This window comes from Mustela nivalis (assembly GCF_964662115.1).
Source record: "Mustela nivalis genome assembly, chromosome: 5".
In the NCBI taxonomy this organism is placed as follows: domain Eukaryota; kingdom Metazoa; phylum Chordata; class Mammalia; order Carnivora; family Mustelidae; genus Mustela; species Mustela nivalis.
In genome coordinates, this window is record NC_139024.1 from 131,534,387 (window position 1) to 131,551,646 (window position 17,260).

Genomic DNA, 17,260 nt, shown 5'->3' on the forward strand with positions numbered 1-17,260 from the left:
GAAGTGGAGATGCAACATAGGCGGTTTCGGGCATACGAAAAGAAAAGTAAAAGAAGATGGGATTGGGAGGGAGACAAACCATAAAAGACTGAATGTCACCAAACAGACTGAGGGTTGCTGGGGGGAGGTGTGTTGGGAGAGGATGGTGGGGGTATGGACATTGGGGAGTGCAGGTGCTATGGTGAGTAATGGTGAGTGCTGTGAAATGTGTAAACCTGGTGATTCACAGACCTGTACCCCTAGGGATAAAAACACATGAAATGTTTATAAAAAATTTAAAAGAATAATTTAAAAATCCATTAAAAAAAAACACATATTGCAAGGCCAGAGCTAATCTCATATTCAATCAAAAAGGTTTGAAAGTTTTCCCCTTAAAGATCAGATAAAAGACAAGTGTGTCCACTTTCACTACTCTTATTTGACATAGTACGGGATGTCCTAGCCAGAGAAACAAGTTACACAAAGAAATAAAAAACTTAAAAAAAAAAAAAAAGGAAGAAGTAAAATTTTCTTTTTTTGGATAACATGAACTTACATGTTAAAAAATCCTAAAAACTTCACAAAGTAGGGAATTGTCCCCAAAACAGACATAGATCAATGCAACAGAATAGAGAACCCAGAAATACATCCTCAACTCTGGTTAAATAATCGTCAACAAAGCAGGAAGGAATGTCCAATGGTAAAAAGACAGCCTCTTCAACAAATGATGTTGGGAAAATTGAAAGCCACATGCAGAAATATAAAAATGGACCATTTCCTTACACCATACATGAAAATAGACTGGAAATGGATGAAGAAGCATAATGTGAGTAAGGAATCCATCAAAATCCTTGAGGAGAGAACAGGTAGCAACCTCTTTGACCTCAGCAGCAGCAACTTCTTCCTAGGAACATCGCCAAAGGCAAGGGAAGCAAGGGCAAGAATGAACTCTTGGGATTTCATCAGATCAAAAAGCTTTTGCACAGCAAAGGAAACAGTTAACAAAGCCAAAAGATGACTGTCAGAAGTTATCTGGGAGAAGATACTTGCAAATGACATACCAGATAAAGGGCCAGTATCCAAAATCTATAGAGAGCTTATCAAACTCAACACCCTAAGAACAAATAATCCAATGAAGAAATGGGCAGAGGACATGAACAGACATTTCTGCAAAGAATACATCCAAATGGCCAACAGACACATGAAAAAATGCTCCACATCACTCGGCATCAGGGAAATACAAAGCAAAACCAGAATGAGATACCACCTCACAATTTTCAGAATGGCTAAAATGAACAAGTCAGTCAATGACAGATGCTGGTGAGGATGTGGAGAAAGGGCAACCCTCCTACACTGTACGTGGGAATGCAAGCTGGTGCAACCACTCTGGAAAACAGCCTGGAGGTGCCTCAAAAAGCTGAAAATAGAAATACCCTATGACCCAGTGCTTGTAGTACCGGGTATATGCACTACAGATACAAACGTGTCATTCTGAACGGGCACATGCACCCAAATGTTTATAGCAGCAATGTCCACAATAGTTAAACTATGGAAAGAACCTAAATGTCCTTCAACAGATGAATCAATAAATAAGATGTGGTATATATTTACAATGGAATACTTTCAGCCATCAAAAGTAACGAAATCCTGCCATTTGTGATGACGTGGATGGGACTATAGGGTATTATGCTTGGCGAAATAAATCAATCTGAGAAAGACTACTATCATATGATCTCCCTGATATGATGAAGTGGAGATGCAACATAGGCGGTTTCGGGCATACGAAAAGAAAAGTAAAAGAAGATGGGATTGGGAGGGAGACAAACCATAAAAGACTGAATGTCACCAAACAGACTGAGGGTTGCTGGGGGGAGGTGTGTTGGGAGAGGATGGTGGGGGTATGGACATTGGGGAGTGCAGGTGCTATGGTGAGTGATGGTGAGTGCTGTGAAATGTGTAAACCTGGTGATTCACAGACCTGTACCCCTAGGGATAAAAACACATGAAATGCTTATAAAAAATTTAAAAGAATAATTTTGAAAATTCATTAAAGAAAAGCACATATTGCAAACCCAGAGCTAATCTCATATTCAATCAAAAACGTTTGAAAGTTTTCGCCTTAAAGATCAGATAAAAGACAAGTGTGTCCACTTTCACTACTCTTATTTGACATAGTACGGGATGTCCTAGCCAGAGAAACAAGTTACACAAAGAAATAAAAAACTTAAAAAAAAAAAAAAAGGAAGAAGTAAAATTTTCTTTTTTTGGATAACATGAACTTACATGTTAAAAAATCCTAAAAACTTCACAAAGTAGGGAATTGTCCCCAAAACAGACATAGATCAATGCAACAGAATAGAGAACCCAGAAATACATCCTCAACTCTGGTTAAATAATCGTCAAAAAAGCAGGAAGGAATGTCCAATGGTAAAAAGACAGCCTCTTCAACAAATGGTGTTGGGAAAATTGAAAGCCACATGCAGAAATATAAAAATGGACCATTTCCTTACACCATACATGAAAATAGACTGGAAATGGATGAAGAAGCATAATGTGAGTAAGGAATCCATCAAAATCCTTGAGGAGAGAACAGGTAGCAACCTCTTTGACCTCAGCAGCAGCAACTTCTTCCTAGGAACATCGCCAAAGGCAAGGGAAGCAAGGGCAAGAATGAACTCTTGGGATTTCATCAGATCAAAAAGCTTTTGCACAGCAAAGGAAACAGTTAACAAAGCCAAAAGATGACTGTCAGAAGTTATCTGGGAGAAGATACTTGCAAATGACATACCAGATAAAGGGCCAGTATCCAAAATCTATAGAGAGCTTATCAAACTCAACACCCTAAGAACAAATAATCCAATGAAGAAATGGGCAGAGGACATGAACAGACATTTCTGCAAAGAATACATCCAAATGGCCAACAGACACATGAAAAAATGCTCCACATCACTCGGCATCAGGGAAATACAAAGCAAAACCAGAATGAGATACCACCTCACAATTTTCAGAATGGCTAAAATGAACAAGTCAGTCAATGACAGATGCTGGCGAGGATGTGGAGAAAGGGCAACACTCCTACACTGTACGTGGGAATGCAAGCTGGTGCAACCACTCTGGAAAACAGCCTGGAGGTGCCTCAAAAAGCTGAAAATAGAAATACCCTATGACCCAGTGCTTGTAGTACCCGGTATATACACTACAGATACAAACGTGTCATTCTGAACGGGCACATGCACCCAAATGTTTATAGCAGCAATGTCCACAATAGTTAAACTATGGAAAGAACCTAAATGTCCTTCAACAGATGAATCAATAAATAAGATGTGGTATATATTTACAATGGAATACTTTCAGCCATCAAAAGTAACGAAATCCTGCCATTTGTGATGACGTGGATGGGACTATAGGGTATTATGCTTGGCGAAATAAATCAATCTGAGAAAGACTACTATCATATGATCTCCCTGATATGATGAAGTGGAGATGCAACATAGGCGGTTTCGGGCATACGAAAAGAAAAGTAAAAGAAGATGGGATTGGGAGGGAGACAAACCATAAAAGACTGAATGTCACCAAACAGACTGAGGGTTGCTGGGGGGAGGTGTGTTGGGAGAGGATGGTGGGGGTATGGACATTGGGGAGTGCAGGTGCTATGGTGAGTGATGGTGAGTGCTGTGAAATGTGTAAACCTGGTGATTCACAGACCTGTACCCCTAGGGATAAAAACACATGAAATGCTTATAAAAAATTTAAAAGAATAATTTTGAAAATTCATTAAAGAAAAGCACATATTGCAAACCCAGAGCTAATCTCATATTCAATCAAAAACGTTTGAAAGTTTTCCCCTTAAACATCAAAAAAAGACAAGTGTGTCCACTTTCACTACTCTCATTTGACATAGTACGGGATGTCCTAGCCAGAGAAACAAGTTACACAAAGAAATAAAAAACTTAAAAAAAAAAAAAAAGGAAGAAGTAAAATTTTCTTTTTTTGGATAACATGAACTTACATGTTAAAAAATCCTAAAAACTTCACAAAGTAGGGAATTGTCCCCAAAACAGACATAGATCAATGCAACAGAATAGAGAACCCAGAAATACATCCTCAACTCTGGTTAAATAATCGTCAACAAAGCAGGAAGGAATGTCCAATGGTAAAAAGACAGCCTCTTCAACAAATGGTGTTGGGAAAATTGAAAGCCACATGCAGAAATATAAAAATGGACCATTTCCTTACACCATACATGAAAATAGACTGGAAATGGATGAAGAAGCATAATGTGAGTAAGGAATCCATCAAAATCCTTGAGGAGAGAACAGGTAGCAACCTCTTTGACCTCAGCAGCAGCAACTTCTTCCTAGGAACATCGCCAAAGGCAAGGGAAGCAAGGGCAAGAATGAACTCTTGGGATTTCATCAGATCAAAAAGCTTTTGCACAGCAAAGGAAACAGTTAACAAAGCCAAAAGATGACTGTCAGAAGTTATCTGGGAGAAGATACTTGCAAATGACATACCAGATAAAGGGCCAGTATCCAAAATCTATAGAGAGCTTATCAAACTCAACACCCTAAGAACAAATAATCCAATGAAGAAATGGGCAGAGGACATGAACAGACATTTCTGCAAAGAATACATCCAAATGGCCAACAGACACATGAAAAAATGCTCCACATCACTCGGCATCAGGGAAATACAAAGCAAAACCAGAATGAGATACCACCTCACAATTTTCAGAATGGCTAAAATGAACAAGTCAGTCAATGACAGATGCTGGTGAGGATGTGGAGAAAGGGCAACCCTCCTACACTGTACGTGGGAATGCAAGCTGGTGCAACCACTCTGGAAAACAGCCTGGAGGTGCCTCAAAAAGCTGAAAATAGAAATACCCTATGACCCAGTGCTTGTAGTACTGGGTATATGCACTACAGATACAAACGTGTCATTCTGAACGGGCACATGCACCCAAATGTTTATAGCAGCAATGTCCACAATAGTTAAACTATGGAAAGAACCTAAATGTCCTTCAACAGATGAATCAATAAATAAGATGTGGTATATATTTACAATGGAATACTTTCAGCCATCAAAAGTAACGAAATCCTGCCATTTGTGATGACGTGGATGGGACTATAGGGTATTATGCTTGGCGAAATAAATCAATCTGAGAAAGACTACTATCATATGATCTCCCTGATATGATGAAGTGGAGATGCAACATAGGCGGTTTCGGGCATACGAAAAGAAAAGTAAAAGAAGATGGGATTGGGAGGGAGACAAACCATAAAAGACTGAATGTCACCAAACAGACTGAGGGTTGCTGGGGGGAGGTGTGTTGGGAGAGGATGGTGGGGGTATGGACATTGGGGAGTGCAGGTGCTATGGTGAGTGATGGTGAGTGCTGTGAAATGTGTAAACCTGGTGATTCACAGACCTGTACCCCTAGGGATAAAAACACATGAAATGCTTATAAAAAATTTAAAAGAATAATTTCGAAAATTCATTAAAGAAAAGCACATATTGCAAACCCAGAGCTAATCTCATATTCAATCAAAAACGTTTGAAAGTTTTCCTCTTAAACATCAAAAAAAGACAAGTGTGTCCACTTTCACTACTCTCATTTGACATAGTACTGGATGTCCTAGCCAGAGAAACAAGGAACACTAAGAAATAAGAGACTCCAAAAAAAAAAAAAATAATAAAAAAGGAAGAAGTAAAATTATTTTTTTGGATTACATGAACTTACGTGTTAAAAACTCCTAAAAACTTCACAAAATTTTGAATAAACAAATTTAGTAAAGCTGCCAAATACAAGATCAATATATAAAAGACAAGAATTTTGTTTAGTTTCTTTTTTTTTAATATGGAATTTTTCCCAGTTTTTCATGTCATCGTTGTTCAGTGATCACGCTAATCTTCTCTGCATCATTCCAATTTTAGTATATGTGCTGCCAAAGTAAGCACAAGACAGGAGCATTTTAATACTCTAATGATGAACTATCTGAAAAAATAAAGAAAACAATCTAATTCACTATAGCATCAAAAATAATAAAATACTTAGGAATAGATTTAACTAAGAAGATGAAATATCTGTACTCCATAAACTATGACATTGATAAAGAAATTGAAGGAGACACAAATGGAAAGATAGCTCATATTTATGAATGGTAAGATTTAACATTGTTAAAATGTCCATACTACCGAAAACCATCTGTAAATCCAATTCCTATCAAAAATCCAACGGTAGGGGCGCCTGGGTGGCTCAGTGGGTTAAGCCGCTGCCTTCGGCTCAGGTCATGATCCCAGGGTCCTGGGATCGAGCCCTGCATCAGGCTCTCTGCTCAGCAGGAAGCCTGCTTCCTCTTCTCTCTCTGCCTGCCTCTCTGCCTGCTTGTCATCTCTCTCTGTCAAATAAGTAAATTAAAAATCTTAAAAAATCCAATATTATTTTTTTACAGAAGTAATTAAAGAATCCTAAAATTTATATGAGACCATAAAAGACATCAAATAATCAAAGCAGTTCTGAGAAAGAATGAAGAAGAGAAATTACACTTCTTGATTTGAAACTATACTACAAAGCCCTCATGCTCAAAACAATAAAGTATACTGGCATAAAAACAGACCAATAAACAAGTAGAACAGAATTGAGAGTCCAGAAATAAATCCTTTCATACAGTCACCTAATATTTGACAGGCGCCAACATATGTAATGGGTAAAGATAGTCTGTTCAATAAATGATATTTCAAACTGAATAGTCACATAAACAGTATGAAACTGGAACATTATATCACTTATAAGTCTTAATTTGAAATAGATTAAAGACTTAAAGGTGATGCATGAAACTAAATTTCCTAAAGGAAAACATAGGAAAAATTCTCCTTGACATTGGTCTTGCCAATAGTTTTTTGGATACCAGACCTAAAACACAAGCAAAAAAAAGCAAAAATAAATAAATGGTATTACATCAAACTAAAGTTTCTGCATTGCCAAAAAAAAAAAAAAAAGAGAGAGAGAGAATGAAAACACAATCCACAGAATGTAAGAAAATACTTACAAATCTTATATCTGAAAAGAGGTAAATAACCAACAGATACAAATAGAAAAAAATATATAATTAAAAAAATAGCAAAAGAATCTCAATAGACTTTTTTTTTTCAAAAAAGTTATATAAATGACCAACAGGAGCATTAAAAAGTGCTCAACGTAAAAAACTCAGGGCAAAGTCATTATGTTGTTGTTGTTGTTTACCTCTGAAAAACACAGCAAGATATTACTACGTATTAGAATATATACTACCAAAAAATTGAAACTAACAAATTTTGGTAAATATTGGGGAAAATGGGGAACTTATGCACTGTGATAGGGATATAAATTTGTATGGAAAACAGTATGGAGATTATTCATATTATTAAAAGTAAAATTACCATATGATGAAGTAATCCCACTTCTAGGTATATATCTAAAGGAAACGAAGTCACTGTTCAAAGACATATCTGCACTCTTATGTTGATTATAAAATTATTAACTCTAAGCAAGAGATGGAAATAACTTCAGTATCCATTAATGGATGAATGAATAAAAGAAGTATGGTAAATATATACTATGGAATACTACTTAACCATGAAAAATTAAGAAATACTGCCATTTACAACAGCATGGATGGATCTTGAAGGTATTATACTAAGTGAAATATTTCAAAGATTTTATATATTTTTTTAATTTATGTATTATGATATCCCTTACATACAGAATCTGAGGAAAAGGCAAACTAATGTAAACTTAGAATTGAGTTGACAAGGGGTGAACCTGGGGTGGAGTAAGGTGGTCAAAGGGTGCAAACTTGCAACTATAATGTGAAAAAGTTCTGGGGATCTAATGTACAGCATGATGATCATAGTTAATAAAATATACATACTTTTTTTATTGTGCTTCCCTTTATTAAACTTTGCATATATCACATTCTTACAAGTTGAAAGTTTATAGCAATCTTGTATAAAAGAGGTCTGCTGCCACCATTTTTCTAACAACATTTGTTCATTTTGTGTCTCTCTGTCACATGTTGGTAATTCTTGCAATATTTCAAGTTTTTTCATTATTATTGTATTTGTTATGGTGATCTGTGATCAGTAATTATGACCCACTGAACACTCAGAACTAGTTTACATAAGGTACATACATTGTTTTTCTTTAAAAACATAATGCTTTTGAACAGTACAGTATAGTGTTTATTTTTTATATGCACTGGGAAACATAATTTTTTATATGCACTGGGAAACAAAAAAAAATTATTTGACTTAGTTTATTGAGATAATCACTTTATTGAGGCAGTCTGGAACAAAACCCACAAGACCTCTGAAGTTTATCTCTACTATACTATATACATAAAAGTTGCTAAGAGAGTAGATCTTAAAATTCCTTATGATACATGCATAAAAACAGTGGCAACTATACGAAATAGTAGATGTATTAACATTTTTATGTAGATTATATTGCAATAAAGATGTATATCAATTTATCAAATTGTACAAAATTTACACAATGTTAAAAGTTTGCAATAATATAAGAAATCATTTCTTAAATTTACAAATTATAATATGTCCATTTTTTTTCAATAAAGCTGAAAAAACTTTTTGTAGAATTAATCTATTTTTCAAAAAAGGAAGGAAGTAGAAACTGCAACTAACTCTGAAATAATAGAATATAAAATCCATTTTCGTTATATACACTGTGACAAAAACTATTACTTAGTTTACAATGAAGGAGTACTTATGAAGCATGAAGAATGGTCTATAAATAAGGCTGAAAGAGCTCAGTTTTAAGGTTTAAATTTAAAATCTTCTTTTGAAATACTAAACTGACCACCCAGGTTACCAAACATAAATGTCTTAACTGCATGAATTTATTTCATACAACTCTATAATCTAAAGCAGCATGCAAATTTTGAATAAGACAGACTTGCTTAAGTTTCTTCATGTTCAACAGTAAAGGATACTTCCCTAAAAATAAATAGAAGAAAAATCAGCATATTTATTATGATAATTATTATTCATAATGAGATTCATATTGAATTAGGGAATACATATCCTCAGAGGGGGTAAAGTAAAATGAAATTTATTTTGGTAAATGTGTCTTTGAATAGTCAATACAATGCCCCAATATAATTTAACAATTATATTACCATTTTGAACAATTTAATTATTATTATTAGAATTATTATAAGTATAAAAATAGCTATCATTTTAGCATGGAATATGAGACTCTCATGCTCCATGCTTCATCACATCCACACAACAACTCTGCATAATAAGTATTATCATCACCATTTCATGGGTGAAAAAACTGAGGCTAACACATTTAGATAACTGGTTTATGATTACATGGCTAGTAAAGATGCATCACACTAATTTAGGCTTTCTGATTTCAGAATTGTACTCTTTCCACTGCACATTCTATTACTCCGTAAATACTTGGTCTGTTTTCATTTAGTTCTTTAATTTTATTCATGTGGTGATGGCTTAAAGCTTCATTTAAAGGAAGCTTAAAAAATTCATTTAACCAAAAGCTCCCAAGAATTAAAAATGTCATGGATCTAATGTAGACATGGATATCATTAGTTAATGGGTAACTATATATTTTCCACTCTAGTGAGATAACAATCAGTGTATTTTTCTAAGTTTTAGTCTCTGAGTGTTCAAAAGGACTTTGTTAAAATAGAAATATTTAGACAAAGGTGATCAAAAGTCTGGATCAGGTCACCTTAAGATAAATATTAGGAAACTGAGGAAACAAATGGAGATTTGAACACTGAGCTATGATATAATGAATGGTTTCAAGTATTTAGTAGAGTATAGAAAAGCCCTTTAAAGCCTGGTCTTAGCCTAGCATTGCAGCTTCAGGGATTTCTGTCTATCTATCATCTATCTATCTAGATATAAATTTGAAAACTTTTTTAACTTAAAGATTTTGAGAAATAGAACATAATCAGCACCATAGAAGATCTGTTTATGATAACAACCTAGCCCCTCCTCCCAGTTTGTTAATATTCTCTCTTATTTAATGTAACATTGTGCAAATAGACCACTACTGATCTGCCGTTATGAATGAAATAGCTATAATCATCTGTTTGCATATCCTGGTGAAAATATTCATTTAGTTCCATGTTGTATTTCTAGGAATGGACCAAATTTTTATTTTTATTTTTAAGTTTTCTAAATATTGTCCAACTTACCTCAAATGTTTTTATTATGGGCACTTTCATTCTTTCACATTCTTGCAACACAATTTTACTGTTGCCCAATATGGTAAGTGTGTAATAGTATGTCATTTTAGGTTTTAATTTATTTTTAATTTAATTTAATATAATTCCAGATTCATAAGAAAGATAAACAGTTTTGATATATGAGTGGCCATTTGGATTACCCTTTCTGTAAAGTACATGCTCAAATCTTTTCATATCTTAACATTGTGTCATACTGACTTCTTTAATAGTAGATATTCTGAATGAACTTTTAGCTGTGTAGGTCTTCTCTATTTTATTTTGAACTTGTTTTCATTTCAAAATCTTTATATTTATTTTCATAATCTGCTTTTATTTTGCTTTGTCTTATCTATCTATCTATCTATCTATCTATCTATCTATTTGCAAGCAAGAGAGAGCGAGCAAGTGAGAGCGCAGGGAGGGATAGAAAAAGAACGGAAAAGAATCTTAAGCAGGCTCCAGGCTCAGCACAGAGCCCAACTCTGGGCTCTATTTCACAACCCTGACATCATGACCTGAGCCAAAATGAAAGAAATAAAATAAAATTAAGGTGTTAAAAAAAAAAAGGAAATAGAATTGCAGGTTTAATTAAGTGAGCCACACAGGCACCCCTGTGGTATCTTAAATTAGCTGTCATATCTTTAAAGTTCTAGAGTATCCATTTGGTTCATTTATAAAACCTTTCTCAATATCATTTTTAGTTTCAGTTTTTTGTTCAATTTGCTTCCCCTCTCATTTCTTTGAGCAGAGTAATCAAGCCATTTTACAATCTTTATTGATCATTTTAACATCATACTTAATCCCATTTTGTCTATCAAATCTTGTTAATGGTTTTTCTTTGTGTGCTTTGTTCCATTTTGCTATGTTCAAGACATTATATTTGAAACTCTTATTGAGTAGGGATAATTAAGAGCTATAATAATGGTATGGTCCTCCTTGGCAGGATTTTCTCTTATATCTGAGACTCTATAAGACAATCATACTCCAAATTCAGTGATTGACTTTCTCAGTTTACACAGAAGGCAAGGTAGGCTATAGTCTTATTTCTGCTTCTCCTTGTGCTTTGGGGATCTCAACTTAAATTTGGGTTGTACCAAAGTCCTCAAATTTGATTGCTGCTGGATTTTGAATTTTGTCTTTCTAGTATCAGGAGTCTATTAACAACACATCTCAGTGTGTTTTAGCAGTTTCAAATGCTCTCATAACTAAAATGGCTTCAGGGCATATATCTCTAGGCTCTCATTTTATTTCGTATTTTGGCCCAGTAATCCCACACTTAATTTTTATAATCATTCTGATATTTCTAATTTTAAAAGCTATTTTGTCTGGATTTTTAGTTGTCTTAAGTAGGAGTTTTTAGATCACCATTACTAGAAGCAACAACAAATATACATGAAAATATCTGCAGTAGTTTATCACGTCTTTATGGCTTTGAACTTCCATAAGCTGAGGCATCCTTCTCTAATCACTTAGGCAAACTCCAATTTACCCTTTAAAACAACACAAGAATTGCTTCATTTAAGAACATGTTCAGGGATGACTCTTCCCCACTGTTCTTACCAACATTCCCACACACTCTTTGCTACCCACACCTTGTTTATGAACTTTCATTAGGTATATCAGCGTGACCAGAATTTTGCTCTATTGTATTTTTGTCCTTTAGAGCTTTAATTAAATATGAATTCTATAGAAAGTCTGTCCCTTTTCTTTCAAACCTGGGTTAGTTATTTCTTCTCATTCTTTGTCAGAAGTTACTTTATTAGAGAAACTTATAGCTCTATTGTGACTTTGGAGCCTTTACAGTTTTTTGACTGGAAAAATCACCCATCCCTGAGATTTTTACGCAGCTTCCTAGCTGATATTATTCAGAAATCTGTTCAAAACAGACTTTTTCAGGGAGTTAAAAAACCTCTTCTCAGTTAAAAAACCTCTTCTCAATCACTGATCTTTTTAAAATGTGCTTATTTAGTTCAAATATGCATCACTATTTAAGTATAACCAGTACGATTATTTTTTTTTTAAGTTGGCTTACCTATTATCTATCTCTCCCATTAAAATGATTCCTCTGGGTTGGGGTTTTGTTGTGCTTATCTTAGGCCAGGCACTCAATAAATTGTCTCTGAATGACTGAATTGTTTGACTCCCTTGCTAGATTCTCAACTTCATGAGGCCAAGGATTGTTCTATTCAGTCCTTCTTTATCCTCAATGTCTGTTATATTGCAGTCACTTACGTGACTAATGGGACAAATCACAGAAAGAAAGAGTTAAAACTACAGAAAAACCCTGTAGGTTCAATAACACAAAGCTTTCTAAAATTATTTAGCCCAGGAATTGAATACTGGCTGCACTTATGATTTTTTTAAATGGTATTGAATTTAATTTAAATGGAAATACTTGAATGGTAGGATAATAAAAAAAAATTATAAAAGCAACTTGCTCCTTAAAGTAAGAATTATATAGGGCCTCTCTTCTAGAAGCAAAATCTTCAAATGTCAAACATCTGAAAGCATAGAAGGAGAAGTAAGAGTGTGAATTGTACTTCAATGCTCTTTTCTTTATATTCAGAAAACAGCTTCATTCCCACCTTTCCAATTTTTTCAACTCTTTTGACAAAGCCTTCAGAGGAGTTACTGCTGATAACAACCACCACAGCCTAACAGGAGAAATTTTATAAAGAAAAATAATAGCATGTTTTCCCCAAATTGTTAAGGATATGGTGAAGCTCTGTCAGATTCAAAGGAGGAATGTGCAATTCCATGCTATATATAATAATAACTTATTTTAATAGTGGCTTTGCAATTTTTCAGATATATCCATTTACTGAAACCACTATCAAATAAACAAAAACAAACAAATTAACAAGGGTTTGAGACAGAAATTATCTTATCTAAAAATAGCACATGTTCACAGATTACACAACACATATCCCAAGTACTACTATAGGTTTCAAGTAATAGTCAAAACAATAGTAAAAAAGATTCAGACCCTACCAGTCAAATCATACTGTAAATCCTTATCTTTAGATCAAGTACACTGAGAGACAGGCAGAGATAGAGAGAGAAGGAAGCAGGCTCCCTGCTGAGCAGAGAGCCCGATGCGGGACTCGATCCCAGGACCCTGAGATCATGACCCGAGGCGCCCTTGAAAGCAGAATTTTAGATCACATTTTCTGATTACTTCCATGTAGTACAACACTTTCCTGCTAGCAAACTTCAAAGCATACTGTTTGTTAGAGGAATTTCTTTAATAATAAATAAATAGGAATTTATTTAAATTTATAAATATATAAAATAAATAGGAAATTATTTAAATTTATTTAAATATTGCACAGTTTCATTGTTCATAAATAAGGTGATGATATTATAGCCATTAGTTGGTAGCACTGATATATCACTTTCTTTTTACTTCTCAGTGCATTCTCTTTACACAAAATAGATATATATTTTAAAAGAATCTGAATCTGTGGCAAACTTTTAAAAAACCCTATACAGTAAAGGTTATCATTTTAAGTAATCTCAATTATCTTCCTCAATTGTGATAGTATATCCTTCTATCTAGGCCAGATATTTTATGAGGGATTTGAAGAGACATACTTTTCTAAATTTCACTTTTCTCATCTGCAAATGCTTATCATGATCCTACAATAAAATACACTTACAATTTTCTGATGAAAATTTATTTATTTATTTTAAGATTTTATTTCTTTATCAGAGCGCGTGGGCGAGAGAGCAAGCACAGGCAGACAGAATGGCAGGCAGAGGCAGAGGGAGAAGCAGGCTCCCGGCCAAGCAAGGAGCCCGATGCGGGACTCGATCCCAGGACGCTGGGATCATGACCTGAGCAAAGGCAGCTGCTTAACCAACTGAGCCACCCAGGCGTCCCTTTTGATGAAAATTTAATCTGTATAAACAATATATTTGCTGTAATGCGTGGTTCATGGAAAACATCTTATTTAATTATAAGCAACAACAGTATTAGAAATTAAGTAAATGTGTCTATAATATTTAAAGTTTTAACACAAAATTCCAGTGCTTTGCCTTATTTTCTCAAGTCCATTTACCACTTTCACTGACAGAGTCAAATGTACTTTTTCTACTAGTAGCCAGCTCTTTGTCTTTTGTCAGAAAGATGCCCTTGTGAATTATTTATAATAGAGATATTAGCAATAATAAGAAGAATAATAATAAATAGCAACGAAAATGTTAAAAAAAAGTTTTCTTAACTAATTAGGGTTCTTAGACATCAATTAGAGGAACCACCTCTGGCAAGCAAATTAATCTGCAAGACATTCCCAGAATTAACAAGTCAGTCAGATACACGGTTGTCCGTAGACTGAAAGGTGAAACAAAAGGACTAGGTTTGGAAAGTAGGTAAGGACAGTGAAAAAAATGATCAAATTTCTGGGCAAAATAAATTCCAAGGTGTCCTTTCAATGGAGTCCTGGGCATTATGTAGCAGAAACTCTGGAGATTATCTCAATCCATTGGAGTAACCCCGTTTATTAGCTTGCTATTGACAAAGTTATTCACAAACTGTAGAGCAAGAGGTTATAATGTAGAAAACTGAGGGTAATGCACAAGATTCTTGTTAACAATAATGCAAGTTAGTGATTTTTCATTAGAAAACATAAATCCTGTAACCCAAATTATGGGCCCAGAGCACTTCTGCTGCACAAATCTGCTTATATCCCAAATAACCATGTGAACTAGTTTTAATATCTGCTTCTCTTATTAATTTTTGAATAAAAATTCTTGACACAAGTATTTTATAATTGTGTGATAATCATGCATTTAATTTCTTGGAGAACAAAACACACTTTAGCATAACTAGGTTCGTTCACAGAACCAGCCTTGATAACACACTTCTATGTTAGAAATGATGTAATAAATGTAGCATATTGGGCACTTGTTTGGTATTCTTTGCCATGTTTTGCACTATCTAAAAAGAGATCAGTGAACTTGGACTGGAGTTGGTAGACATGGAAGAAAATAAAATATTACAGAGAAGAATACTCTGTGGTCCACAACCTAAACGGGCTGGGATTCCCATCATTTGGATCCCTGTAGCTTTACAAAAGTCAATTAAATTTTTGTATCTCCAATTAAAGTTGATTCCCCAGTACTTTTTCAAACATCTCTTGTAAAGTATTGTTTCCCAGAAAAAAAGGGATTTTGCACATGTATCTGCCTTTGTCTCTGGTCATGATCTCAGTCAGGATCCTGGGTTCGAGCCCCATATCGGGCTTCCTGCTCATTAGGGAGTGTACTTCTCAGTCTCTCTCTGCCGCTACATCCCCCTGCCCCACTCATGCTCTCTCTCTCTCTCAAATAAATAAATACAATCTTTAATTTTTTAATTAAAAATAAGATAAAAAATAAAATAAAAAGTCTGGTCTTACTGCCCCATTTAGCTCCTTTTTTTTTTTTTGAGTTGTATTTAAAGCAGCATGAGAGAACATGAGGCTCTCAAACTTAAAAAAAAAAAAGGAAAAATTGAGTTTTGTTCGGATTTAAGATCTTGTCTGCTAGACAAAAACGTTGGCTTTGTTAACATGTGAAAATTAACAAAAGAGAATAAGATAGAATTCTAAAATTTTTGTAGAAATTAAAAATGTCCTTCAACCCAATTACATACCGACTCATTAAGTAAATTCATTCCAATGTCCCAAACCAACCTTTTCTAATAGTAATGCATCTGTGTAAACAGGGTCAAACCAAGGAATAAATAAATATTATTATTTTTTTCCTGTCTCTTCCACAGTCACATCTGGGTATATTGGGAACAAGCCAATTATCTATCTTATAAGACATGATATCATAAGGAAGGGTATTCTGTCCGTTTGGAACAACTGAAAATCATTGTAATTTTATCTTGGTGCAGTAACTTGAGATGGCACAGTGTGGGTTATGAATATATTTTATTTTTTTTTTACTGGGAAGAAGAGATTATAGAGATATTGGTTATCCAAGAGAGACTGACGGGTGTTGATAGTTGCCAGGTCAATATCCATCTACTTTTTCCTTTCATATCAGAAAGCACTGAGGGATTGACAACAAGGAAACTTAAAACAACATCAAATATTTTATTGTCTCTTTTCTAGTTACATTGTAACCATATGACAAAGTATCAGTCGTACAAGATACCATTCTCTTTTACCTCTATCTTTCTGCCAGAAATGTGGGCTTAATAGTGAGAACTCCAACAGCAATTTTTGCAACTGTGAATAAAAAGCCATGAAAACCTCTAAGATACTTCACTTTACTTTCTTAAGACTCTGAACCAACACCAGAAAACACTCTCTGTAGTCTACTTGTTAAATGAAAAAATAGGGTTAAACCACTTTTGACAGTCTACTACCTACAGCAAAATGTAAATCTTAATTGAAATATGTCCTCTCAGCTGTGCTTAAGCAACTGAGTCCTGAGCTTTTCAGGTTTTCAGTCTGAAAGAGTACACCTCTGGCGCTCTGAAAGGGAGGAGAAAAAACACCCTGTTCTCCATATAAATTAAAGAAGAGAAATCTGTGCATTTAAGTGGGCCATAAAATTTATCAAGCAATTATCTCCTAACTCCTTCCTATCCAAATTACCTGATATGCTCTCCCTACTCCTTTATTCCACGTTACTGCCTTTTCCAGGATTCTGTATCACATCACAACATGTCTTCTGTTATTTCCTTCTTGCAAGCTAGTTTCGTTTTCTCCATCTAAAAAAATCAACAATCATTGTGTATTTCAATTCCCATTTTCCTCAAATGCATTGATTCTTCTTATCTATTACTCTTTTCTCATACTCAGTGTCTTTGTCTTTATGGGGTTTGTACTTTGCTTTTCCCCATCCTTTATATAACCAAATCTAATAACTTCTTAGAGAAAGTTAAAAGTTCCTGCATAGCCACACGTGAACACAAAGTCACTGATTTTAGCAAACCTATAAGATAGTCAGACATCCATTCAATTTCTTTTTTTTTAAGATTTTGTTTATTTATTTCACAGAGAGAGATGACAAGCAGGCAGAGAGGCAGG